Source organism: Bos grunniens, chromosome 5, assembly GCF_055505025.1.
Source record: "Bos grunniens cultivar Pamir isolate PY7600 chromosome 5, Bosgru_T2T1.0, whole genome shotgun sequence".
Classification (NCBI taxonomy): Eukaryota; Metazoa; Chordata; class Mammalia; order Artiodactyla; family Bovidae; genus Bos; species Bos grunniens.
In genome coordinates, this window is record NC_141169.1 from 59,947,198 (window position 1) to 59,974,415 (window position 27,218).

A 27,218-nucleotide genomic window follows, 5' to 3' on the forward strand; every position below is an offset into this window, starting at 1 on the left:
ACAGATTTTCTTTCTTGGGCTCCAAAATCACTAAGGACAATGACTGCCGCCATGAAATAAAAAGATGCTTGCTCCTTGGAAGAAAAGCTGTAACAATCATAGACAACATATTTAAAAGCAGAGCTATAACTTTACCAAAATGGTCCATATAGTCAAAGCTATAGTTTTTTCGGTAGTCATGTATGAATGTGAGGGTTGGACCATAAGGAAGGCTGAGCGCCCAAGAATTGATGCTTTCAAATGATGGTGCTGGAGAACACTCTTGAGAGTCCCTTGGACTGCAAGGAGATCAAAACAGTCAATCCTAAAGGAAATCAACCATTAATATTCAATGGAGGGACTGTTGGTGAATGAAGCAGCAATACTTTGGCCACCTAATGTGAAGAGCCAACTGATTGAAAAATACCCTAATGCTGGAAAAGATTGAAAGCAAAAGGAGAATGGGGCATCAGAGGGTGAGATGGTTAGATACCATCACTGACTCAATGGACAAGAATCTGAGCAATCTCTAGAAAATACTGAAGGACAGGGAAGCCTAACATGCTGCAGTCAATGGGGTGGCAAAAACCGGGACACTACTTAGTGACTGAATAACAACAACAATAACAAATTTCAATATCATTCATTTTGTGAATTCTCATTGATTTGTAGCTTTTACATTCTAGTGTCAGGATAGAACTTTTTACAATAGCATACTTAATTTCAAGGTGTGGGTTTGTTGATTTGTACTGTGTAATTTATTGTAACATTGTGAAAATTCTCACAATTTTTTTTTTTTCTCTACAAACCTGAGCTCTCTTTTCATTTACTCCTCTGTATAGCAGAAAGTAGAGCTGCTGCTGATTTAGGGAAAATTCCAACTGAGGTCAATGGTGGCCAGTGCACTGGGAAAAAATGTGATGTTCACTTTAAAATGAACCTACGCTTTTGATAATCTTCAATGACTAGAGAAAAAAAGTTTAAGAGCACTTATAAGAAAAGCAAGCCTTACAAGCATAATTTCTTAGGCAAATGTATGGCAACTCAAGTATTTGATAGATATTTAAAATTTGAAAGTCATTGTTCTCAATGAACAATCCTCTGCAATTAACAGCTATTTATGACTCTAATCTGTAAATCATTTCTGGGGTGTGAGGTGTCAACCATTCCTGAGATGTTTTTGGTAATGTTATAAAGAATATATCCAAGTCTATAAGTCATCATTTCATACTTTCCTTACCAATGGCTCATTCACATTTTTTCTAGACCCAAGGATCTTAAGATAGCAACCTTCATGTTCCTTTATATCTCTTTCTTTTTAATGAATTCTAGGGTCTTGGATAGCTCAGTGTCAAATTAGGCTTGTGGAACTTTGAAAATGAAAATCAATCTATATAATAGCAAATATTTGCCATTGAGTTAAATAAAATTTGGGGTTAAATAAAATAACTGGAAATGATTTTTAGGACACATCTGCTATTTCATAGTAAATTATAAGAATGGCTTCTTTGAGAAAAGATCACCAGTATTCCCTAAATGCTACAATTTGAAAAAGCAACACTATGTAAACGTCTATTAAGGGTTGAGACATTGTTTTCCTTATTATCTAAATTGTGAGACATGGGTGGGAAGCTCCATAAATTCCACAATATAATTGGAAACAAAAGTTAGCTTCTCACATTCTCTATATGTATTGACTTTACTATTCCTAACTTTAAGACTCCTAAGAAGTCATAAGTAATGCTATGAACAAATATAAACTCAAAAGAGTTTGCACCATCAGTATTAATAAAGGTGCATACATGCTCAGTCATGTCCAACTCTTTGCCAACTCTATGAACTTTAGCCCTCCAGGCCCCTCTATCCATGGGATTTCCCAGGCAAGAATACTGGAGTGAGTTGCTGTTTCCTCCTCCAGGGGATCTTTCCAACCCCAGATCAAGAACCTGGGTCTCTTGAATCTTCTGCACTGGCATGTGGATTCTTTATCACTGAGCCACGTGTGGAGCTTTGGCATTATTACACAGAATTCCAATTATCTGTCTTTCCCTATTAATTAAGGATCTTTTTATTGGTGTTAGGTTTATAAGTTAGGATAATTTGTCATAGAAGAGAACAGAATATTGGTTAAATTTTATATCTTGGGTAATAGTTTGGATTTATAACAACCTTAATTTTTTTTCTAGAATGATTTCTTCCACTGCTGACTGCACTTGCTGACATCTAATACCATGTAAGAACTTCATTATGAATGTATTAAAAAATTCATAAGAAGAGTCAATTTAGATTACTTTCAGATTATTACCTTAAGACTATTTTTGAATAGTCCTAAAGTTAGTTCAGAATTCTGTTTTTCTGACTCCTCTGAAAAAAGGAAACTTTCGTTTTCTTAATGGAAAAGGGGAGTCAAATCAAATTAGTCAGATCAACACACAAACCTGTATGATTAGGAATAATGAAGGAAAAAAATATAATCATGTAAATCACTCTTAGAATGTGTGGGTTTCCATAGAGATATTATATTTCTCCCTAAATGTCTGTTTGTTAACTAGTATCTATATTTGAAGATAATTTTTAACCTAAACAGGAAAAGAAATTCTTATAAAAATATAGCATTGGGTCTTAATTTTAATTAATTTGTGTGAGATTATTGGGGATTTGCATTCCAAGAGGTCTGGATTAAAAATACATCTCTCTCTGAGTTATATGTTTTTTTCTTCCCCACTGTGAAAATGAGGATAATATTTCATAGAATTATTGTGATGGCTAACTTGTAAAAGTAAAATTAAATTATATAAAATTATAAAGCATGCATTCCCACACAGTAAATACTGTTCTCTTTATTATTCCTACAAATAAAATCAATTATTACATTTGAGGAAGATGGTCCCACTATAAAACAATAGCAACCATTTTGGAGGAAACTTATTTGAGAGACAATGCTGTTTATGTACTTATCTCATTGATCTCACTGACTCACTGAAATAACCTTTTGTTACCTTTGAAGAAACTGACAATGAGAGATTAATTATCATAAGCAAAAGCATACAGTTAGTTAAACATCAAATTGGAATTCTATACTATTTCCTTCTGAAACTGAAGCATGTGATACTTATCAGACATATATTCAATGAGCAGGACCAAACTCAGAATAATTTTCTGAAAATTAATTAATTAGTTTGACAAACAGGAAACTTAAACAGACTCATTCTTCAGAATCCTTGATATATACAAGAAGAAATGGCAACCCCAAATTATTCATTATTTATTTCACCTGATGAAATGCTAAGCTAAGGATTAATAAATCAGTGCTAAGAAAAGGAAAGATTGCATTGGCTTTTACTTTACAATCTTACCTCTATTTCTACAAATGCATCACATTAAGTGGCAAAAACTATTTAAAAATATTGGTAACTATTTCAAGTTTAGGTTAAGATATTCAGCATTTGTAAAAATACTCTATCTCAACACATTTGCAGTTATTTTCTTTCTATAGCTATTTTTCTTTGATGCATTTTGCTTTGTAGCCATGGGAGCAAAAATGGTAAAGGATCAGTCAGTCAGCTCAGTCGCTCAGTCGTGTCCGACTCTTTGCGACACCATGAATCGCAGCACGCCAGGCCTCCCTGTCCATCACCAGCTCCCGGAGTTCACTCAGACTCACGTCCATCGAGTCAGTGATGCCATCCAGCCATCTCATCCTCTGTTGTCCCCTTCTCCTCCTGCCCCCAATCCCTCCCAGCATCAGAGTCTTTTCCAATGAGTCAACTCTTTGCATGAGGTGGCCAAAGTACTGGAGTTTCAGCTTTAGCATCATTCCTTCCAAAGAAATACCAGGGCTGATCTCCTTCAGAATGGACTGGTTGGATCTCCTTGCAGGCCAAGGGACTCTCAAGAATCTTCTCCAACACCACAGTTCAAAAGCATCAATTCTTCAGTGCTCAGCCTTCTTCACAGTCCAACTCTCACATCCATACATGCCCACAGGAAAAACCATAGCTTTGACTAGACGGACATTTGTTGGCAAAGTAATGTCTCTGCTTTTCAATATGCTGTCTAGGTTGGTCATAACTTTCCTTCCAAGGAGTAAGCATGTTTTAATTTCATGGCTGCAGTCACCATCTGGTGAAGGGTAGCAAGATATTATTACTGTGGTTCTTTATGGACATGGTTTTTATATGGATTTTTAACCTGTATAAGCCACATGCAGTTTTATCACAACATATGCCTATGGTTCATGGGAAGTACTTCAGTGAATCAAATGTGCCAACAGAGCCAAGAGGAAAATACTCTAAGGATTATACATATGTTATTAATATTTGTACCACTATTGAATTAATAAACTTGGTGGACAATGTCTAAATAGATAGAAAAGCATGAGAAGTAGGGCAGAAACATATGGAAGATTTGCAAAATTTTTGGAAGAGCTTTTCTGAATTTGATACATCAGGATTTCCCTAAAGTATAGACATTTCTTGACCTTGCTGACTGAAATATTGGGATGAATGAATCTTATGTGTAAACACTACATTTCCTTTCTTGTGTAATAAAATGTCCCCATAAAGTGGCTTACTAAGCTACTAAGTATAAAATAAGTTATTCAAAAGATTAGAGAAAAATGAAAAGAAGAATGAGATACAGTATCATGCTCAGTGAATTCCCATAGAAGGCATGAGAGAAATAGATTAAATACATTTTAAAGCCTTCAATATGTTCCAAGAATTTTCACAGGTCATTTTCCCTTAATGGTGCTAATTAAGTATCTACTATCCAGAGGCCTCTTTTAATTTGATTGGTGTGCTGAGTTCTTGTAAATAATAAAAGCATAAAACCTAGGAAATCTGCAAAAATTTACAATTCAGATTCCTTTAATCTAATTTTCTTTTAAAATAAATTTATTTATTTTAATTGGAAGCTAATTACTTTACAATATTGTATTGGTTTTGCCATACATCAACATGAATCCACTATGGGTGTACACGTGTTCCTCATCCTGAACGCCCTCCCACTACCATCCCCATACCATCCCTCTGGGACATCCCAGTGCACCAGCCCCAAGCATCCTGTATCATGCATCGAACCTGGACTGGCAATTCATCTCACATAAGATATTATACATGTTTCAATGCCATTCTCCCAAATCATCCCACCCTCACCCTCTCCCACAGAGTCCAAAAGACTGTTCTATCCAGCTATGTCTCTTTTGCTGTCTCGCTTACAGGATTATCATTACCATATTTCTAAATTCCATATATATGCATTAGTATACTGTATTGGTGTTTTTCTTTCTGGTTTAATTCACTCTGTATAATAGGCTCCAGTTTCATCCACCTCATTAGAACTGATTCAAATGTATTCTTTTTTATGGCTGAGTAATACTCCACTGTGTACATGTACCACTGCTTTCTTATCCATTCATCTGCTGATGGACATCTAGGTTGCTTCCATGTCCTGTCTATTATAAACAGTGCTGCGATGAACAGTGGGGTGCACGTGTCTGTTTCAGTTCTGGTTTCCTCAGTGTGTATGCCCAGCAGTGGGATTGTGGGGTCGTATGGCAGTTCTATTTCCAGTTTTTAAAGGAATCTCCACACTGTTCTCCATAGTGGCTGTACTAGTTTGCATTCTCACCAACAGTGTAAGAGGGTTCCCTTTTCTCCACACCCTCTCTAGCATTTATTGCTTGTAGATTTTTGGATCGCAGCCATTCTGATTGGTGTGAAATGGTACTTCATTGTGGTTTTTATTTGCATTTCTCTGATAATGAGTGATGTTGAGCATCCTTTCATGTGTTTGTTAGCCATCTGTATGTCTTCTTTGGAGAAATGTCTATTTAGTTCTTCAGCCCATTTTTTTATTGGTTCGCTTATTTTTCTGAAATTGAGCTGCAGGAGTTTCTTGTATATTTTTGAGATTAATCCTTTGTCAATTGCTTTGTTTGCTATTATTTTCGCCAATTCTGCAGGCTGTCTTTTCACCTTGTTTTAGTTTCCTTTGTTGTGCAGAAGCTTTTAATTTTCATTAGGTCCATTTGTTTATTTTTGCTTTTATTTGCACTGTTCTGGGAGGTGGGTCATAGAGGATCCTGCTGTGATTTATGTCAGAAAGTGTTTTGCCTATGTTTTCCTCTAGGAGTTTTATAGTTTCTGGTCTTATGTTTAGATCTTTCATCCATTTAGAGTTTATTTTTGTGTATGATGTTAGAAAGCGTTCTAGTTTAATTCCTTTACAAGTGGTTGACCAGTTTTCCCAGCACCACTTGTTAAAAAGATTGTCTTTTCTCCATTCTATATACTTGCCTCCTTTGTCAAAGATAAGGTGTCCATATGTGCGTGGATTTATCTCTGGGCTTTCTATTTTGTTCCATTGATCTATATTTCTGTCTTTGTGCCAGTACCATACTGTCTTGATGACTGTGGCTTTGTAGTAGAGCCTGAAGTCAGGCAGGTTGATTCCTCCAGTTCCATACTTCTTTCTCAAGGTTGCTTTGACTATTCGAGGTTTTTTGTATTTCCATAAAAATTGTGACATTATTTGTTCTAGCTCTGTGAAAAATACCATTGGTAGCTCGATAGGGATTGCATTGAATCTTTGATTGCTTTGGATAGTGTACTCATTTTCACTATATTGATTCTTCCAATCCATGAACATGGTATATTTCTCCATCTATTAGTGTCCTCTTTGATTTCTTTCACCAGTGTTTTATGGTTTTCTATATATAGGTCTTTTATTTCTTTAGGTAGATATATTCCTAAGTATTTTATTCTTTTCATTGCAATGGTGAATGGAATTGTTTCCTTAATTTCTCTTTCTGTTTTCTCATCATTACTGTATAGGAATGCAAGGGATTTCTGTGTGTTGATCTTATATCCTGCAACTTTACTATATTAATTGATTAGCTCTATTAATTTTCTGGTGGAGTCTTTAGGGTTTTCTATGTAGAGGATCAGGTCATCTGCAAACAGTGAGAGTCTTAGTTCTTCATTTCCAATTTGGATTCCTTTTATTTCTTTTTCTGCTCTGATTGCTGTGACCAAAACTTCCAAAACTGTGTTGAATAGTAGTGGTGAAAGTGCGCACCCTTGTCTTGTTCCTGACTTTAGGGGAAATGCTTTCAATTTTTCACCATTGAGGATAATGTTTGCTGTGGGTTTGTCATATATAGCTTTTATTATGTTGAGGTATGTTCCTTCTATTCCTGCTTTCTGGAGAGTTTTTATCATAAGTGGATATTGAATCTTTTCAAAGGCTTTCTCTGAATCTATTGAGATAATCATATGGTTTTTATTTTTCAATGTGTTAATGTGGTGTATTACATTGATTGATTTGCGGATATTGAAGAATCCTTGCATCCCTGGGATACAGCCCACTTGGTCATGGTGTATGATCTTTTTAACGTGTTGTTGGATTCTGATTGCTAGAATTTTGTTAAGGATTTTTGCATCTATGTTCATCAGTGATATTGGCCTGTAGTTTTTTTTTTTTTTTTGTGGCATCTTTGTCAGGTTTGGGTATTAGGGTGATGGTAGCCTCATAGAATGAATTTGGAAGTTTAACTTCCTCAACTCTTACTCAAACTCTTTCAATTTTCTGGAAGAGTTTGAGTAGGATATCTGTTAGCTCTTCTCTAAATTTTTGGTAGAATTCAGCTGTGAAGCCATCTGGACCCGGGTTTTTGTTTGCTGGACGATTTCTGATTACAGTTTCAATTTCCATGCTTGTGATGGGTCTGTTAAGATTTTATATTTCTTCCTGGCCCAGTTTGGAAAGTTGTACTTTTCTAAGGATTTGTCCTTTTTTTCCAAGTTGTTCATTTTATTGGCATATAATTGCTGATAGCAGTCTCTTATGATCCTTTGTATTTCTGTGTTATCTGTTTTGATCTCTCCATTTTCATTTTTAATTTTATTGATTTGATTTTTCTCCCTTTGTTTCTTGATGAGTCTGGCTAATGGTTTGTCAGTTTTATTTACCCTCTCAAAGAACCAGCTTTTGGCTTTGTTGATTTTTGCTATGGTCACTTTTGTTTCTGTTGCATTTATTTCTGCCTTAATTTTTAAGATTTCTTTCCTTCTATGAACCCTGGGGTTCTTCATTTCTTCATTTTCTAGTTGCTTTAGGTGTAGTGTTGGGACAGGGGGTCCTAAGATGGTGGACGAATAGGACAGGGAGACCACTTTCTCCCCCAGAAATTCATCAAAAAAACATTTGAACGCTGAGTAAATTCCACAAAACAGCTTCTGAATGCCAGCAGAGGACATCAGGCACCCAGAAAAGCAGCCCATTGTCCTTGAAAGGAGGTAGGAAAAAATATAAAAGATAAAAAGAGAGGCAAAAGAGGTAGGGATGGAGCTCCGTCCAGGGAAGGGAATCTTAAAAAAGAGAGAAGTTTCCAAACACCAGGAAACACTCTCACTGCCGAGTCTGTGGCGAGCCTTGGAACCATAGAGGGCAACATAACCAGGAGAAAAAATAAGTAAATAAAACCCACAGATTACGTGCCAAGGGTAACTCCCCCAGTGGAGAAGCAGTTCAGATGCCTGCATCCACCACTAGCAAGCTGGGGTTGGTCAAGGAGACATGGGCTACATTGCTTAGAGTAAGGACCAGGCCTTAATGCTCCAAGGGCAGTCTGAGGGAACTAACTTGGACTAGCAAACCAGACTGTGGGATAGCCACCTCACAAAAAGCACTAAGCTAAGACACCGTCAGGCCCACTCACAGAACAAAGGACTGAGCAGAGATAGCCCGGCCCAGACAGGCGAGGGCAGCCAGAGCCGAAAGGGGGCAATCACGGCCCCAGAGAGGCATCATCTACCAAACTGCAAGAAGGCTTTGTTGCTAACCAAGACTTTTTCAGATTCTGGACAGTCAACATCCTCCTGAGAAGGTGTGCCGGTTGTACACCCAGCAAACCAAGCAGCAGGGACAGGGGAGGCCATAAGTCCCAGCAACCTTTAATCAAATTTTAGAAATGACCAAAAAAATCTCCACATCTTTTGACTCAATCATTGTTATTCATTAAACAAACATTGAGAACCTGCTGTCTTAGGTACTATAGGACACTGTAGATACAATAGAATCAAAATAGATATGAACCCACCTTTAGTCAGCTTGCTGAGGAATCTCCAAACACAAATCTGAGGATAGACATCCTCAGTAAAGATTGAAGAGGCTCGCAGAGTCTCTAGGTGGACTGAGTAGTGATGGTTTCCCCTGAACAAATCCAGCTTTAAAAGACTGAGAGAGGTGGCTGTTTTATCAAATGTGTACATAACAACATAAGTTTACAAGGAACATAAAGAAGAGAAAGTGATGCAAATAAAATGAATCTCAAAAAATAGACCCTAAGTAAATGTAAGTTTAAGAACACTTGACAAAGAATTCAAAGTAATTGTCATAGACATGAGTATTAAGTTCTGGAAAGTGGCAGTGTTTTAGTTATATTACAATTATTTTTAATCATTTCATTATAAATATAATTTACTATGTATTTTTATGGAATTCACATATAAATTCTATAAAAATACATAATATCATGATCAATATTTACCTTCAACATATATATATTGAGTTTCACTGGAAAAAAAAAAAAACTGTAAAAGTGCAATGCACGAGTACATATTATCTCTTTGGACTGAATTTCGTGTACTATCACACAGAATACATTGCTTCTTTACACCACAGGAAACTATCAGTTTTCACCTTGAAAATACATAGGAAATTACACACTCATTTTGAAACTCTACATTTGAAGTACAGTCTGGTACTTCATTGGATCCTTTCAGGGACTGATTTACAGAATTAAAATGATCTTTTCACAATGAGCTTTGTCTTAAAGAAATATATTTCAATCTACAAAAATTCTGTAGGAGGAATAACTTTATAAAATGTCAATAAGCAATGCACTGGAAAAGCTTAGCTTGGAAGTAAAAGTAACAGATTGGGAAATATATTAACTGTCATGTGGCAGGTTACCAGAATAGATGGTTAGGAATTTCAGGATTTAACCTGATTGTTCTTTAAAGTGTCCTTTATTTTTGACCAAAAAAATATATATTGGCAGAAAAGACTGCTTTATAGACCATGTCTTTGGAGGCTTGTTTCACTTGCTGGTTTCTCAGGGTGTATTGAGAATAGCTATCCCTTTTGTCAATGATGTCTTTTCTTTGGGGAGGGATTAGCATACATGAAAATGAACCTTCCATTAGAGATGGAGATGACAATAATGTGAGAAGAAGTAGAGAAGGCCTTTTTTCTCTGACTGGCAGATGGAATTCTCAGAATAGTCCCGATAATGTATGTATAGGACAAAATCACTAATGCCAATGTGAATAGCAAACTAACCAAAGCAAAGTAAAAACCCATTACTTCTAGAAGCCATGTATCTGAACAAGACAATTGTAAAAGGGGGAAATAGTCACACAAAAATTGATCAATGACATTGGAAGCACACTAATCCAGCTGGAGGAGAAGCATAAGGGGTGAGAAAATGGTCAGAAACCCACCCAGCCATGCACAGAGCACAAGCTGGTGGCAGAGTTTCCTGCTCATGATGGTTGTATAATACAGGGGCTTGCAGATGGCAACATATGACAATGGCAGTTAGAATGTAAAATTCAGTCACACCCCCTTGAAAATAGAGAAAAATAATTGGGCTGCACATTTGTAAGAAATAGTCCTGTCCTTGATGATATTTGCCCCCAGAAATCTAGGGATGCACACAACAGTAGAGGAGACTTCTGAGAAAGAGAAATTTTGGAGGAAGAGATACATGGGCATCTGGAGATGGGAGTCCACCCAGGTTAGGGTGGTTGTAGTCAGGTTTCCCAGTGACACTTAATACATATGTGATAAATAAAAAGAGGAAAATCACAATATGAATATCAGGATCATCAGAATGGCCTAGGAGGACAAACTCTGTGGTCACTGTATGGTTCATTTTTCTCTCTCTTTTTTTTTTTCTTTTAAATATACTTAGGTGGAAAGTACATTACAGTGAATAGATGAAAGGTATAATTCATTGTGACCAATATCATCATCATTAATGCAGTTCTAAAACTTTCTCTATAATTCATGTCAATGGTATTTTATTTTGATTATCTTATTTGCATTATTACTTAAAACATATTTCTGGATCCTGCTTTACATACTAATTCTATGATTCTAAATCTGGGAGATAATAGGAAATCTTCATACAGTAAATTGAATTATAGAGAGATGATAAGTGAAATAAATAAATGCTTTTTTGCTTTGTCCAATTAAATCATTGTAGTTTTGTTAGAATAATCCTATAAAATATACGTTTTTCTTTTTTTCTGTTATCTATTTGTTAGAAGATACTACCACCTAAAACAGAAATGGATGATCTCACTTCCTTCACAAGATCAAAATGAAACATAAAAATCTAAAGTAACAACCCAATACTTTTATGATACAAGAAATTAATGATTTATGTAGCAAATAAAATAAATGTTTAATGATGAAATAATTTAGTTACTAATTTTATTTTATTCATATTTATGAATGTAATTATAAAGATAATATGAGAATACTGTGTATATTTTACATATGTATTTACAATAAATAGAATAACCTAATTATTTTAATAAGGGACATATTCACTTATTCAATGATTTGTCTTATAATTCCATTGAAATCCTTAATATTTGGCATACAAGACCACCTGACCTGCCTCTTGAGAAATCTGTATGCAGATCAGGAAGCAACAGTTAGAAATGGACAGGGAACAACAGACTGGTTCCAAATAGGAAAAGGAGTACGTCAAAGCTGTATACTATCCCCCCGCTTATTTAACTTATATGCAGAGTACACCATGAGAAACACTAGACTGGAAGAAACACAAGCTGGAATCAAGATTGCCGGGAGAAATATCAATAACTTCAGATATGTTGATGATACCACCCTTATGGCAGAAAGTGAAGAGGAACTAAAAAGTCTCTTGATGAAAGTGAAAGTGGAGAGTGAAAAAGTTGGCTTAAAGCTCAACATTCAGAAAACGAAGATCATGGCATCCAGTCCCATCACTTCATGGGAAATAGATGGGGAAAGAGTGGAAACAGTGTCAGACTTTATTTTGGGGGGCTCCAAAATCACTGCAGATGGTGATTGCAGCCATGAAATTAAAAGATGCTTACTCCTTGGAAGGAAAGTTATGACCAACCTAGATAGCATATTCAAAAGCAGAGACATTACTTTGCCAATAAAGGTCCATCTAGTCAAGGCTATGGTTTTTCCTGTGGTCATGTATGGATGTGAGAGTTGGACTGTGAAGAAGGCTGAGTGCTGAAGAATTGATGCTTTTGCACTGTGGTGTTGGAGAAGACTCTTGAGAGTCCCTTGGCCTGCTAGGAGATCCAACTAGTCCATTCTGAAGGAGATCAGGCCTGGGATTTCTTTGGAGGAAATGATGCTGAAGCTGAAACTCCAGTACTTTGGCCACCTCATGCGAAGAGCTGACTCATTGGAAAAGACTCTGATGCTGGGAGGGATTGGGGGCAGGAGGAGAAGGGGACGACAGAGGATGAGACGGCTGGATGGCATCACTGACTCGATGGACGTGAGTCTGAGTGAACTCCAGGAGTTGGTGATGGACAGGGAGGCCTGGCGTGCTACAATTCATGGGGTTGTGAAGAGTCGGACACGACTGAGGGACTGAACTGAACTGAACTCAACTGATGATGTGCTAGGAATGTACATGTGGAAACAGTTTTATGCTTTAGCTTAAAATGATATGCAGTATTTATATACGTTTCATTTTGCACCGAAGCATAAACTGAAAACTCCTTGCCTCAGATCTTAGCAGCTCTGTTACCCATATTGTAGCCCAGTGCATTTTCTGCTTGAATATCATTGTCTCTTAGCTATTAAGCTTTATGAAAAAAGGTTTTATTCCCTTGTAGTTCTGCTCCACATTTTTCATGTGCATGAGATGACTGATTCAAAGGGATATTCCAGATATGTATAGCAAAGCCTCTCCTATTTATTCACACATCTTTAGTTACTTCCCAGCTCTGCTGCATATATCTTTCTGTGTATTTGGTTTGCTAAAAATTGTGAAAACTCCCTTTTCCTTATTTCATATATTCATACTTCTGCTATTAATAATAGAATTCAAAATCATTGCTTCTCTGCTAGACACTATCAAATGTCGCAGTAATCAAATTGGATTTTTTTTCTCTGTTTTATGATGATTCATGAGAATAAAAATGTTCATAAACCTTAAGAAGATGTAGAAATATACTATCCTCTTCAGTAACATCGGTCTAGAAGTTTAAGGGAGAAATATTTACAGAAAGAATTGTAAGGGATATGGAAACATTTAGTTTTACAAGTATAGATTCTAGGACTAGGATCTGAGGTCCCTCTGGTTGCACTGAAAGCCAAATACTCAAATCTAGTTATTTTGACCTATGAATAAAGACATGTGTTGATCTCCTAAGAACAAAGCAAAGTCCAGGCTACATCTGTGTTATGCTGTGGACCATGGGGGATTTCTGGAAGACACACTTGGTGTTCTCAGTAACCTCCTGACTCTCCTTTATAGCAATCTCCCTTGAGAATGGTTATGTTCATCCCACAGAAGACCTCAATGATGACATCTACAAAATGATCATTTTCATTAATCACAATTATTTATCTCATGAGTAATAAAATAGATGTAAAATCTTACAAAATAACACTCTTAACCTATTTTATTTTTAATTTTTATATATGAAAATTTTCTACATATACAATTTTTTTGCTTATCCTTTGACTTTATTACTTTTGGCATTTCACAAAACAAGGTTATTTCACATTTCTAAGTTATATGATAACTATTATAATGCACATAATGTCCTCACAGTTTTTAAAAATTGCTGTTACGTGGGTTAACTGAGTCCTCACTATCAATAGCAATATTTAATTGCAGTGTCAATTTTGTCCATCTTATTGTTCATCTTGGCCTTTGCATGTCTTTATCATGTCTTTGACATACTAGTGAGAAATATCACGAAATACAATCTTTTGTTTCTTTCAGGTTCTAGTCAGTGAATTATTGTTCTTTATTTCCTTTGTTGTTGTTTTTATTTTTCCCCAAGACTTTGATAGTGAAAATTATATGTAATCAGCTAATAATATGCCATACATTGTTATATAATTATTAATATATAAGTAACACATATCATATAATAGCTACTTTATATTAAATACAGTTAGATATTTCAATGAAATAACTTTATTTAATATAAAGAATGCAGTATTGAATTAATATAATAAAATAATGATAGAGTCACTAATGCAGAACTATATCACTGCTGGGGGGAACTCTGCATGAGAATTATTTACAGGATGAGAGGCATGAGGAAAGAGTACAAAGAAAAGTAAAAGAAAATAGCATAACTTGTATCTGTGACAGAACATGTATTGTTTTTATTTGACTCAGTAAAGGAGCATTTTGGCAGATGTGTCTCTATATCAAAATGATTGATACCTTTGTCCATTTCATCTTTTGTTCAACTCTATTGAGACACAATTGATATATAACATTGTGTAAGTTTAAAATGTACATGTTGATTTTATACATGTATATATTGTGAAATGATTATCACAGTGGGTTAGTAAACATATCCATCACTCACATAGTTCCTATTTACTATTTTTGTTGTGAGAGCATTTAAGATTACTCTCAGCAATTTTTAGTTATGTAACACAGTTATATATCACACATTCTGATATCAGCTTTGTTGTGATAGGGATATGATGAATGTGTTTACCCTAAGAGCTAAATTAACAAGCAACAAGGAACTCTATATTATTCATGAAGGACACATGCACAGTAGTGCTTCACTAGATTAAACCCTCATCTTCATGATAGAGGCTTAATCCAGGTTTAGATCTGGGGATTTTTTTTTTTTTCTTTTGCAGTGATACTCCAGAAATATGCTGAATTGATTTTTTTCATCCTTAATATCCATTATTGATCAATGGCTGGAGCCGTTATGTTTTGTAGTACAAAATGGCTCTATTATTTTTAATCTGCTTTTCAATAAGAATTTTGCACCATAATACAGAACTTAGTTGGCAAAGTGATGTCTCTGCTTTTTAATACACTGAGTTTGTCATAGCTTTTCTTCCAAGGATCAAGTGTCTTTTCTATCCATGGCTGCAGTCACCATACACAACCAAAAATAATTTGGAGCCCAAGAAAATAAAATCTGTCACTATTTCTACTTTTTTCCCCATCTATTTGCCATGAAGTGATGGTACTGGATGCCATGCTGTTAGCTTTTGGAATGTTGAGTTTTATGCCAACTTTTTCACTCTCCTTTTCCACCCTCAACAAAAGGATGAAACATTATACTCAAATTAAAAACTGAAAACTTTTTATTCTAAAATTAGAAACAAGCAATGAGGCCCTTATATTCAATATAGTACAGAAAGTACCTGTCACATTAATTGGGCAAAATTGATCAATCAGTAAACCAGTCATCTCTATTTGCAGGTGACATGATTTATAATAGAAAACTCTACACAGTTTGTAAAAAAGTTTTAAAGTTGCAGAACATAGAATCAACATTAAAAATGTAACTTGCATTTTATACTATTAATAAGCTTTCTGAAAAAGAAGTTAAGTAAAAAATGAAAGTTGCAATAGTACTAAAAGGAATAAGACATTTAGGAATAAACTTAACTAAAGAGGTAGAAGATACATACACTGAAAAATGCAAAACTTTGATGAAACTAAAGACATAAACACATAAGAAAACATTCAGTACTCACGGATGAGGAAATTTATGTATATGTCCTGCTCCCCAACAAAATCAACAGATTCAGTGCAGTCTTGTCAAATACCAATGGCAATATATTTTTTACAGAAACAGAAAAAAACATTCTAAAATTTATAAGGAATCACAAAAGACCATGAATAGCCAAATAAATATTGAGAATAAAACCTAAAGCTGGCTTCCAGGTTTCAAAATATATTGAAAGCTATGATAATTAAATTGATAGAGTACTAGCATAACAATAGCCATCTTAACCAATTACACAGCATGGGGAGCCCAGAAAACACTCAGGTACATACAGTCAAATGATCTTTGAAGAGGGTGCCAAAAACCCACGGAGGGGAAAATACAGGCTTTTCAAAGAGGGTGACTGAAAACCAAAGACTAATAATTTCAAAGAAAAGGAACAAAAAAATAAATAAATAAAAATTAAAAAAAATAAAAGAAAAGGAACATTTAAAGAAACTGTAATTAAACATCTCATAGTAGTATTTGCAGAAGAGAGGAAAGTTTTTCAAATATGAAAAGACTTGCAGAAAAGCATTGAAAATATGACTGCTTTATATAAAAGTGTGAATGTACATAAAGGAGCCCAATGTTAAGCTAATTATTGAAAACAAATAGTGGTTATAGGAAAACTGGGCATCTACATGCAAAAGAAGGAAATTCTACCCTTATTTTACACTGTACACAAAATCAACTCAAAACAGATTAAAGCTTAAATGTAAGACATAAAGTTTTAAAACCCTTTAGAAGAAATCATAGCAGAAAAGCTGCATGATATTGGACTAGGCAATGATTTAATGGATATGACCCCAGGAGCATAGGCAACCAAAGTAGATAGAACGGTGGGATTACATGAAAATAAAAAGCACTTTCACCACCAAACAAGAGTTGACAAACAGCAGAGTGAGGCGACAATCTATAGAATAGAAGAGAATATTACAAACACTGTATCCGACAAGGGATTAATGTCTAAAATATGTGCACAAGTCTTACAACTCAGTAGAACAAATCCAGGACAAACCCCCAAAACCTAATAATAAAAGGACTGAAGACTCAAGTATACATTTTCCCAAAGAAGACATACAAGTATAAGGAGATAAATGGCCAACAGATATATGCTAGATGCTTCATGTCACTGATGTTCAGAGAAAGGAAGATCAAAAGGACAACGTTAACTCACCTCACACCTGTTAGGATGGCTGTTATCAAGATGATAAAAGACAAGTGTTGATGACCGTGTGAAGAATGTAGAATCCTGATACCTTGTCGGTGGGAATGCATGTTGTGCAGCCTCTATGAGTAACAGTACAGATTTCCTTCAAAATTTAAAAATAGAACTATGTTATCTAGCAACCCCATTTCCAGATATGTATCTAAAATAACTGAAATCAGGGTATCTAAGTAATAGCATTGTCATGTTCACTGCAGCGATATTCACAATTGTTAACATATGGAAACAAACCCAAATGTCTAGGGAAGGATGAATGGATACAGAAAATACAGTAAATGTATTTAATGGGATAGTATTGGACTAATATTCAGCCTTAAAAAAGGAACAATATCTCAATATATAGAACAGCACAGATGAAGAGTGAGGGCCTTATGCTAAGTATAATAAGCCAGTCATAAAATGTTAAAAACTGCACGAATTCACTTAGGTGATAAACCTAAAATTCTTAAACTCATAGATTCCTATAGTGGAATGGTAGTTACCAGTGGGTAGAGACAGAGGCAAATAAGGATATTGCTAATCAATTCACATAAAGTTTGTTATAGTTAACAACACTGTATTGTGCCTTTAAATTTCAAGTGGATAAATCTTATATTAAGAGTTCTTATCACCTCAAAAGTATAATTGGTATATATCTGTAGTGGTTATATATGCAGGATAATATTAATAAACATTATTATAATTTATTGATAGCTAATTATGTTATATGCTTTACAAATTCATTTTCATTTCTATCAGTTCAGTTCAGTTCAGTCGCTCAGTCATGTCCGACTCTTTGCGACACCATGAACCCCAGCACGCCAGGCCTCCCTGTCCATCACCAACTCCTGGAGTTCACTCAGACTCACATCCATCGAGTCAGTGATGCCATCCAGCCATCTCATCCTCTGTCGTTCCCTTCTCCTCCTGCCCCCAATCCCTCCCAGCATCAGAGTCTTTTCCAACGAGTCAGCTCTTTGCATGAGGTAGCCAAAGTACTGGAGTTTCAGCTGTAGCATCATTCCTTCCAAAGAAATCCCAGGGCTGATCTCCTTCAGAATGGACTGGCTGGATCTCCTTGCAGGCCAAGGGATTCTCAAGAGTCTTCTCCAACACCACAGTTCAAAAGCATCAATTCTTCGGCGCTCAGCCTTCTTCACAGTCCAACTCTAACATCCATACATGACCACTGGAAAAACCATAGCCTTGACTAGATGGACCTTTGTTGGCAAAGTAATGTCTCTGCTTTTCAATATGCTATCTAGTTTGGTCATAACTTACCTTCCAAGGAGTAAGCGTCTTTTAAATTCATGGCTGCATTTCTGTAGTAAGTTATATATACCTGGCTTACCTGAACTTACACCTGACTTACTGATGGGGAAATATATACTTAGAGGTTATAGAAACCTTAAGTTTCTCAGATATTCACCTTATTTAACATAAAAATTGTATTTGAGATAGGATTGAAAGAAATGGAGAACCCACTCTTAACTTCCCTTTAACATTTAAATCGCCTTCAATTCTCCATCACTCGCATCCTCACCCCTCCCTTTTTTAAAAAAAGAAAACCTGTGGTATATCTCTCAAGAGTGTGTATCTCTTAATGATTATTAAGAATGTTGCACCACTACTTAGGTTTGTATTTGCTATTACAAAAATGTGCCTTATATAAATGAGGGTATTTTTTGGTATCTGTAATCACTTCACCTGCACACATACACCCACCTTTCCAAATACTTCAGGCACCTATTAAGGCCTTAATAAGTGGAAGAGTATTTTAGCACATGAAATCCTAATTTTCTATAAAAAGAGGAGATTTTGCTTTGTTATGAAGATTTTAGCTTCTACAAAACTTAAGTGATTTTTTTGAGTTTTTTTTTTTTTACTTTACAATATTGTATTGGTTGTGCCATATATCAACATGAATCCCCGACAGGTATACACGTGTTCCCCATCCTGAACCCCCCTCCCTCCTCCCTCCCCATACCATCCCTCTGGGTCATCCCAGTGCACCAGGCCCAAGCATCCAGTATCGTGCATCGAACCTGGACTGGTGAATCGTTACATATATGATATTATACATGTTTCAATGCCATTCTCCCAAATCATCCCACCCTCTCCCTCTCCCAGAGTCCAAAAGACTGTTCTATACATCAGTGTCTCTTTTGCAGTCTCATATACAGGGTTATTGTTACCATCTTTCTAAATTCCATATATATGTGTTAGTATACTGTATTGGTGTTTTCCTTTCTGGCTTACTTCACTCTGTATAATAGGCTCCAGTTTCATCCACCTCATTAGAACTTATTCAAATGTATTCTTTTTAATGTTGAGTAATACTCCAATTTTTATATGTAGTTTAAGGTATAAATAAACAAATAAATATTTTAGGGATTAAATAATTTAGATATATGCCCTGTTTCAAACTAGTCCTGAACTTGGGAAGGAACTGTGTATATATTTCAGCTAGATCAGTAAATGTAGCTTACTTTTTGTGGAATTCGAGAAAGTGAACTTAATCCTACATATCTAAAATGGTTATTTCTTCACCATATTATACTACATATATGTGTGTCTACTGACGTCTATTGAGTTACTATGGGATGTGGAAATAAATAGTGATCTATCTAGCACTATAGTTACAAAAGTACATATGTTAAAAGTCTATGTTTTTAATTAATGAAGAAATTGTTCAGTTCAGTTCAGTTCAATTGCTCAGTTGTGTCCGACTCTTTGCGACCCATGGAATGCAGCACTCCAGGCCTGATCCATCACCAACTCCCAGAGACTACTCAAAGTCATGTCCATTGAGTTGGTGATGCCATCCAACCATTTCATCCTGTCATCCCCTTCTTTCTCCTCTTGCCTTCAATCTTTCCCAGTATCAGGGTCTTTTCAAATGAGTCAGCTCTTCGCATCAGGTGGCCAAAGTATTGGAGTTTCAGTTTCAGCATCAGTCCTTCCAATGAACATTCGGGACTGATTTCCTTTAACATGGACTGAATGGATCTCCTTGCAGTCCAAGGGACTCTCAAGAGTATTCTCCAACACCACAGTTCAAAAGCATCAATTCTTTGGGGCTTCAGTTCAGTTCAGTTCAGTCGCTCAGCAGTGTCCAACTCTTTGTGACCCCATGAATCGCAGCACGCCAGGCCTCCCTGTCCATCACCAACTCCCAGAGTTCACTCAGACTCACGTCCATCAAGTCAGTGATGCCATCCAGCCATCTCATCCTCTGTTGTCCCCTTCTCCTCTTGACCCCAATCCCTCCCAGCATCAGAGTCTTTTCCAATGAGTCAACTTTTTGCATGAGGTAGCCAAAGTACTGGAGTTTCAGCTGTAGCATCATTCCTTCCAAAGAAATCCCAGGGCTGATCTCCTTCAGAATGGACTGGTTGGACCTCCTTACAGGCCAAGGGACTCTCAAGAGTCTTCTTCAACACCACAGTTCAAAAGCATCAATTCTTCGGCACTCAGCCTTCTTCACTGTCCAATTCTCACATACATACATGACTTCAGGAAAAACCATAGCCTTGACTAGACAGACCTTTGTTGGCAAAGTAATGTCTCTGCTTTTGAATATGCTATCTAAGTTGGTCATAACTTTCCTTCCAAGGAGTAAGTGTCTTTTAATTTCATGGCGCAGTCACCATCTGCAGTGATTTTGGAGCCCAAAAACATAACATAAAGTCTGACACTGTTTCCACTCTTTCCCCATCTATTTCCCATGAAGTGATGGAACTGGATGCCATGATTTTCGTTTTCTGAATGTTGAGCTTTAAGCCAACTTTTTCACTGTCCATTTTCACTTTCATCAAGAGGCTTTTTAGTTCCTCTTCATTTTCTGCTATAAGGGTGGTGTCATCTGCATATCTGAGGTTATTGATATTTCTCCCACAAATTTTGGTCCAACTCTCATATCCATACATGACTACAGGAAAAACCATAACTTTGACTAGACAGACCTTTGTTGGCAAAGTAATGTCTCTGCTTTTCAATATGCCATCTAGGTTGGTCATAACTTTTCTTCCAAGGAGCAAGTGTCTTTTAATTTCATGGCTGCAGTCACTATCTGCAGTGATTTTGGAGCCCCAAAAAATAAAGTCAGGCACTGTTTCCACTGTTTCTCCATCTATTTCCCATGAAGTGATGGGACCGGATGCCATGATCTTAGTTTTCTGAATGTTGAGCTTTAAGCCAACTTTTTCACTCTCCTCTTTCACTTTCATCAAGAGGCTCTTTAGTTCTTCTTCACTTTCTGCCATAAGGGTGGTGAAGAAATTATTGGGACATACCTTATTAATGTGTGCCATAAATAATCTTTCAGTTTTTAAATGAAAATATTCACATTTTTCAATAAACTATACAGCATTTGGGAGAAGGCATTGGCAACCCACTCCAGTACTCTTGCCTGGAAAATCCCCTGGACGGAGGAGCCTGGTAGCTTGCAGTCCATGGGGTTGGTAGGAATCGGACACGACTGAGCAACTTCACATTCACTTTCATGAATTGGAGAAGGAAATGGCAACCCACTCTAGTATTCTTCCTTGGAGAATCCCAGGGACAGGGGAGCCTGGTGGGCTGCCGTCTATGGGGTTGCACGACTGAAGCAACTTAGCAGCATACAGCATTTAAAAACATTTCCCCAGATAAATAGTGAAGGGACGTCCCTGAGGCTCTAGGGGCTAAGAATCCATCTGCCAATCAGGAGACACAAGTACAATCCCTGGGACAGGAAGATCCCATATACCATGGAGCAGCTAGTTCCCTCTGCCACAACTAATGAGCCAGTACTCTAGTGCCTACCAGCTACAACTACTGATGCCATGCACCACAATTATGGAAGTCTGCATGCCCAGAGCTGTTGCTCCACAACAAGAGAAGCCACTGTAAATAGAAACCCATGCACTGCAACAAAGAGTAGCTCCATCTTGCCTCAATGAGAGAAAGTCCACGAGTAGCAATGAAGATTCAGTGCAGTCAAAAAATAAATAATAAACAGATAAATTTTTTAAAAACTATAAAATGGTCAAAAGACTTTCTGTCAAATATACTGTAAATGAAATTAATAAGATTATATTTCCCGTGTTGAGTAAACTAAATATTACATCCAATCTCAAAACAGGAATTTATATTAAACAATTTTTAATTTAAGAAGTTGCAACTAACAAAATGTTCATAAGAATGGGAGTCAGAAAGACATAAGAAAAGTTGTTTAAATTGAAAGAGAAATGTATAAACAAATATGATTTTAAACTCCTAGGAATAAAGAGAATAAACAAGATTGAATGGAAGCCATTTTGACTTGAATAACTTATTAAAATTCTTCACTATATATTTTTTAAAAAATTTCCTTGAAAAATGTCTCTAATTTATTATAACACATCATTTCATTTGCTTCTAAAAAATAGTCTTTTTTGCCATGTCCATGAAGGCTTGTTTGACTTGCTGATTCCGTAGGCTGTAAATGTAGGGCTACAGCATGGGGGCTACTGAGGTGTTTAGCACAGCCACTCCCTTACTCAAAGCAAGCCACTCATAGCCACTCCCTATCCTGTGCTGAGGTTTTAATGTACACAAAAATGCAGCTGCAATAAGAGATGGAGATGACAATCATGTGGGAAGAACATGTGGAAAAGGCCTTTGTCCTTTGATTGGTAGAAGAAATTCTTAAAATTGTTCTCATGGTGTATGTATAGGACAGAATTATTAATGCCAAAGCGAATATTAGAGTAAACTCAGCACAGGAAAACCCCATCATTGCGAGAAAGTTTGTGTCTGAACAAGACAGTTGAAGCAACAGAAAATAGTCACAGGCAAAATGGTCAATAATATTAGACCTACAGTAATCAAGGTTTAAGAGCAACATGAGTGCAGGGAATATGATTAAGAATGAAACTAGCCAGGAAGAGAAGACAAGCAGTGTGCAGACTCTGTGATTCATGATGGTCATGTAATGCAGGGGATTGCAGATAGCAATGTAACGATCATAGGACACGGCAGACAGAAGGTAAAACTCAGTGACTCCCAAGAGAATGAGAAAAAATAACTGAGCAATGCAATCATTAAAAGAAATGGTTTTATCTCCTGTAATAATGGTGGCCAAGAACTTGGATATACTGAGAGTTGTGAATGACACTTCTAAGTTGGAGAAATTTCTGAGGAAGAAATACATGGGGGTTTGGAGGTGGGCATCCAGCAAGATCAGGGTGATAATGGTCAGGTTCCCAGTGATGCTGAGCATGTAGGTCATGAGCAGAAAAACAAAGATCACAACCTGAAGCTGTGAGTCATCTGAGCCCCAGGAGGATAAACTCTATTGTTTCTGTGTGGTTTCTCATTCTTCAGTTGCTTGTTTGTTTTTCTCCTTCCAGGAGACCTACAAGAGAAATCACAAGGAATACACTAGAAGAGAGGATTACCAAATATCCTAGTGTCAGTTCAGTTCAGTTGCTCAGTCGTGTCTGAGTCTTTGCGACCCCTTGAATCACAGCACGCCAGGCCTCCCTGTCCATCACCAACTCCTGGAGTTCACTCAGACTCACATCCATCGAGTCAGTGATGCCATCCAGCCATCTCATCCTCTGTCGTCCCCTTCTCCTGCCTCCAATCCCTCCCAGCATCAGAGTCTTTTCAAATGAATCAACTGTCCGCATGAGGTGGCCAAAGTACTGGAGTTTCAGCTTCAGCATCATTCCTTCCAAAGAAATCTGAGGGCTGATCTCCTTCAGAATGGACTGGTTGGATCTCCTTGCAGCCCAAGGGACTCTCAAGAGTCTTCTCCAACACCACAGTTCAAAACCATCAATTCTTCAGCGCTCAGCTTTCTTCACAGTCCAACTCTCACATCCATACACGACCACTGGAAAAAATCATAGCCTTGACTAGACGTACCTTTGTTGGCAAAGTAATGTCTCTGCTTTTAAATATGCTATCTAGCTTGGTCATAACTTTTCTTCCAAGGAGTAAGCGTCTTTTAATTTCATGGCTGTATTACTCAGTCATAAAAAAATAAGATAAAATTGGGTCATTGTAGTAACCTGAATGCACCTAGACTCTGTCATGCAGAGTAAAGTAAGTCAGAAAGAGAAAAACAAACATCATATTAACACGTATGTATGGAATCTGGAAAGATGTTACAGATGAGCCTGTTTGAAGGGCAGAAATAGAGATGCAGACATAGAGAATGGACATGTGAACACAGAGGAGGTAGGGCTGCTGCTGCTAAGTCACTTCAGTTGTGTCCGACTCTGTGCGACCCCATAGACAGCAGCCTACCAGGCTACCCCGTCCCCGGGATTCTCCAGGCAAGAACACTGGAATGGGTTGCCATTTCCTTTTCCAATGCATGAAAATGAAAATTGAAAGTGAAGTCTCTCAGTCATGTCCAACTCTTAGCAACCCCATGGACTGCAGCCTACCAGGCTCCTCCATCCATGGGATTTTCCAGGCAAGATTACTGGAGTGGGGGTGTCATTACCTTCTCCAGAGGCAGGGCTGGGTGATATGGATTGGGAGAGGACTGACACATATACACTACCATATGTCAAACAGAGAGCTAGTGGGAAGCTACTCTATAGCACAACTTGGTACCCTGTGATGAGCTAGAGATGTGGGATGGGGACAGTGGGATGGTGGCTTAAGGAACAGAGGATATATGTATACATGTATATATATGTATATACAAGTTGGTTCACTTCTTTGTACAGCAGAAATTATCACAAAATTGTAAAGCAATTATACTTCAATAAAAATAAAATAAGCCAGCAATATAAGGCATTTTTCATCTGTAATTGAAATACTTGTAATGTTAAAAGTTCTTTTATAGGTACTGACAACTAGTTTCTATGGAAAATGCTTTAAGACAATGATTTTTAAACTAAATACACTCTAATTTGAGCAATAACAATAATGGTTAATCTCTGCTACAATTAGTTTTAATTTCATTAGATAATGTATTCACAAATAAACTGGTAGTATTAACAAAAAATACACTTACAAAAAAAAAAAAAAAAAGCACCTACTTATGAAGATTCTCAAGAAATTTCTGCTGTCTATTCGTTTCTGAAGCCAAAATTCAACATTTAAGCTTTGTCAAAGTGGAAAATTCTGGGTCAGAACTTAGGTGTTTAGCTCCGAGCACGGAAATCTTATTCCCTAAGAAGCACAATGAATCCATTATTTCTCAAAAAATATGTGAAACACAGGTTTGAATAATCTCATATGTTATTTTGGTTAAGATTTCCTGCCTTAACTGTGGACAATCATAGATTACATCTTATGTGTAGTGTTAATCATCATCCAGAGCCCTCAACATTTGCATACAGTTTTGAGTATGCAGTAAAAGAAAAGAAAGAAAATTCATAATCATACCAGAGGGAGATTCAGAGAACAGAAGCCATGAAAATAACAGAAATAAAAAGAGATTCAAGAATATCCACACATATTTACCTTACAGTTTGAAAATAATGAGAAATAATTTCAATGAAGAGCTAATTACCAATGTAAAATAATTGGTATGAAGAGTCCAAGGAATACTTAGCCAATAATTAGAAGTAGACAAATAAAGGTTCATGAAAGAAGACAACAAGAAACATAGAAGGGAACAGCTACCCAATCCAGTATTCTGGCCTGGAGAATTCCATGGACTGTATTCCATGGGGTCACAGAGTTGGACACGACTGACTAACTTTCACTTCACTTCACAATGGTTATCAGGAATTTATAGACCAGTGGGGATGAGATTCCTTAGAAGGAGAAATTTCAGAGGAAAAAATATATTAAAATGTGTAGGAAAAAATTCAGCAGGATCAAGAGGATAAGCTCTCAATCATAGTCTATATTATTACTCTTGCAAAATAGAAACAGGAAATAACAATTTACAATACGGTCAATCTGTCAGTCTAAGCTGAATGAACTCTATCTCCAGTCATTGGTTCTCAATTTTCTTTTATGTATTTACTGAAACCACATGATAACTAGTGAAAAGTAATATTAAACTGACAAGCTAAGAAAGAAACTTTTTCAGAATCCTATTTGTAAGCAACTATTTTTTTCTGCATAAGTATCATATGATACAGTCATGCAGCAAATTGCTTTTGAGATCATGATATTCTAAGAGTTCTTTCCTGTTAAATATTTTGTATAGTCCCTATTTGCCAAAACACATTTTTTAAAATATTTCCAGTGTGACTCCTACAATAGGAATGTTTTAAAGAGTCAAGGCATATGACTTTTGAATTATACTTTCCAATGATATTAAAAGAATAGCTGTAATATATGCTAAAGAGTTTCCCTAGTAGCTTAGTTGATAAAGAATCTGCCTGAAATGCAGAAGACCTGGGTTCAGTTCTTGGATCAGGAAGAATCCATGGAGAAGGAAATAGCAACCCACTCCATCATTCTTGCCCAGAGAATCCTATGGACAGAGGAATCTGGCAGGCTACAGTCCATGGGGTTGTGATAGTCAGACATGACTTAGTGACTAAACCACCACCAATATATTCTAAATGTTTGTTGCTCAGCTGGTAAAGTATCTGCCTGCAATGCAGGAGACCTGGGTTCGATCCTTGGGTTGGGAAGATCCCCTGGAGAAGAGAAAGGCTAGCTACTCCAGTATTCTGGCCTGGAAAATTCCCATGGACTCTAGTCCATGGGGTCACAAAGAGTCCTACTTTCTCTTAAGAAGTTCTACCTAAATTTGACAAGCTGTGCTACATATTCAAGACAATTAAAAACAACAATAACACTATTAAACTACTGGGGAATCAGAATTCAGAGGTCAGTGCTAATGGGAGGTAATATATCATAGACTATTAGAAGTGGTAGAGAAGATTGAGAATATAACTTTAATCTGCCTGCAATTGGGAAGAGAAGACCTCAATAATGCTAGGTCCTTATTAGGAGTGTGAGTGTATCTTTTATGGTAAGTAACTATTGAAAATATTGAAATGAAGCATTTCAGAGTACTCTAATGAAAAATTAATGGCTCAACTGGAAGGCAATGTATTTTTAATCAAACTCTATCTTGGTTAACACATAACAGAATCATAACTTGAGAATATTGAGAGATTCTTAATCTTCTCCTATGTTAGACTGTCTCAATATGGAACATGCATACATATATATAACATATATATATATTATTTTCACTTATGTGCTCTTAAAACTTACAGAAGTTATATAATGCTCCATGATCATTATATCTATTTTCTCAAAATGGAAAATGTAGATAC

At 36.5% G+C, this 27,218-nt stretch overlaps 2 pseudogenes; both read right to left on the minus strand.

Moving 5' to 3' along the window:
• Window positions 1–10,013: 10,013 nt before the first annotated feature.
• On the minus strand, window positions 10,014–10,921 carry LOC147372188 (olfactory receptor 6C3-like; annotated as a pseudogene).
• An 11,447-nt stretch (window positions 10,922–22,368) lies between these two features.
• On the minus strand, window positions 22,369–23,481 carry LOC147372189 (olfactory receptor 6C1-like; annotated as a pseudogene).
• Window positions 23,482–27,218: the final 3,737 nt, after the last annotated feature.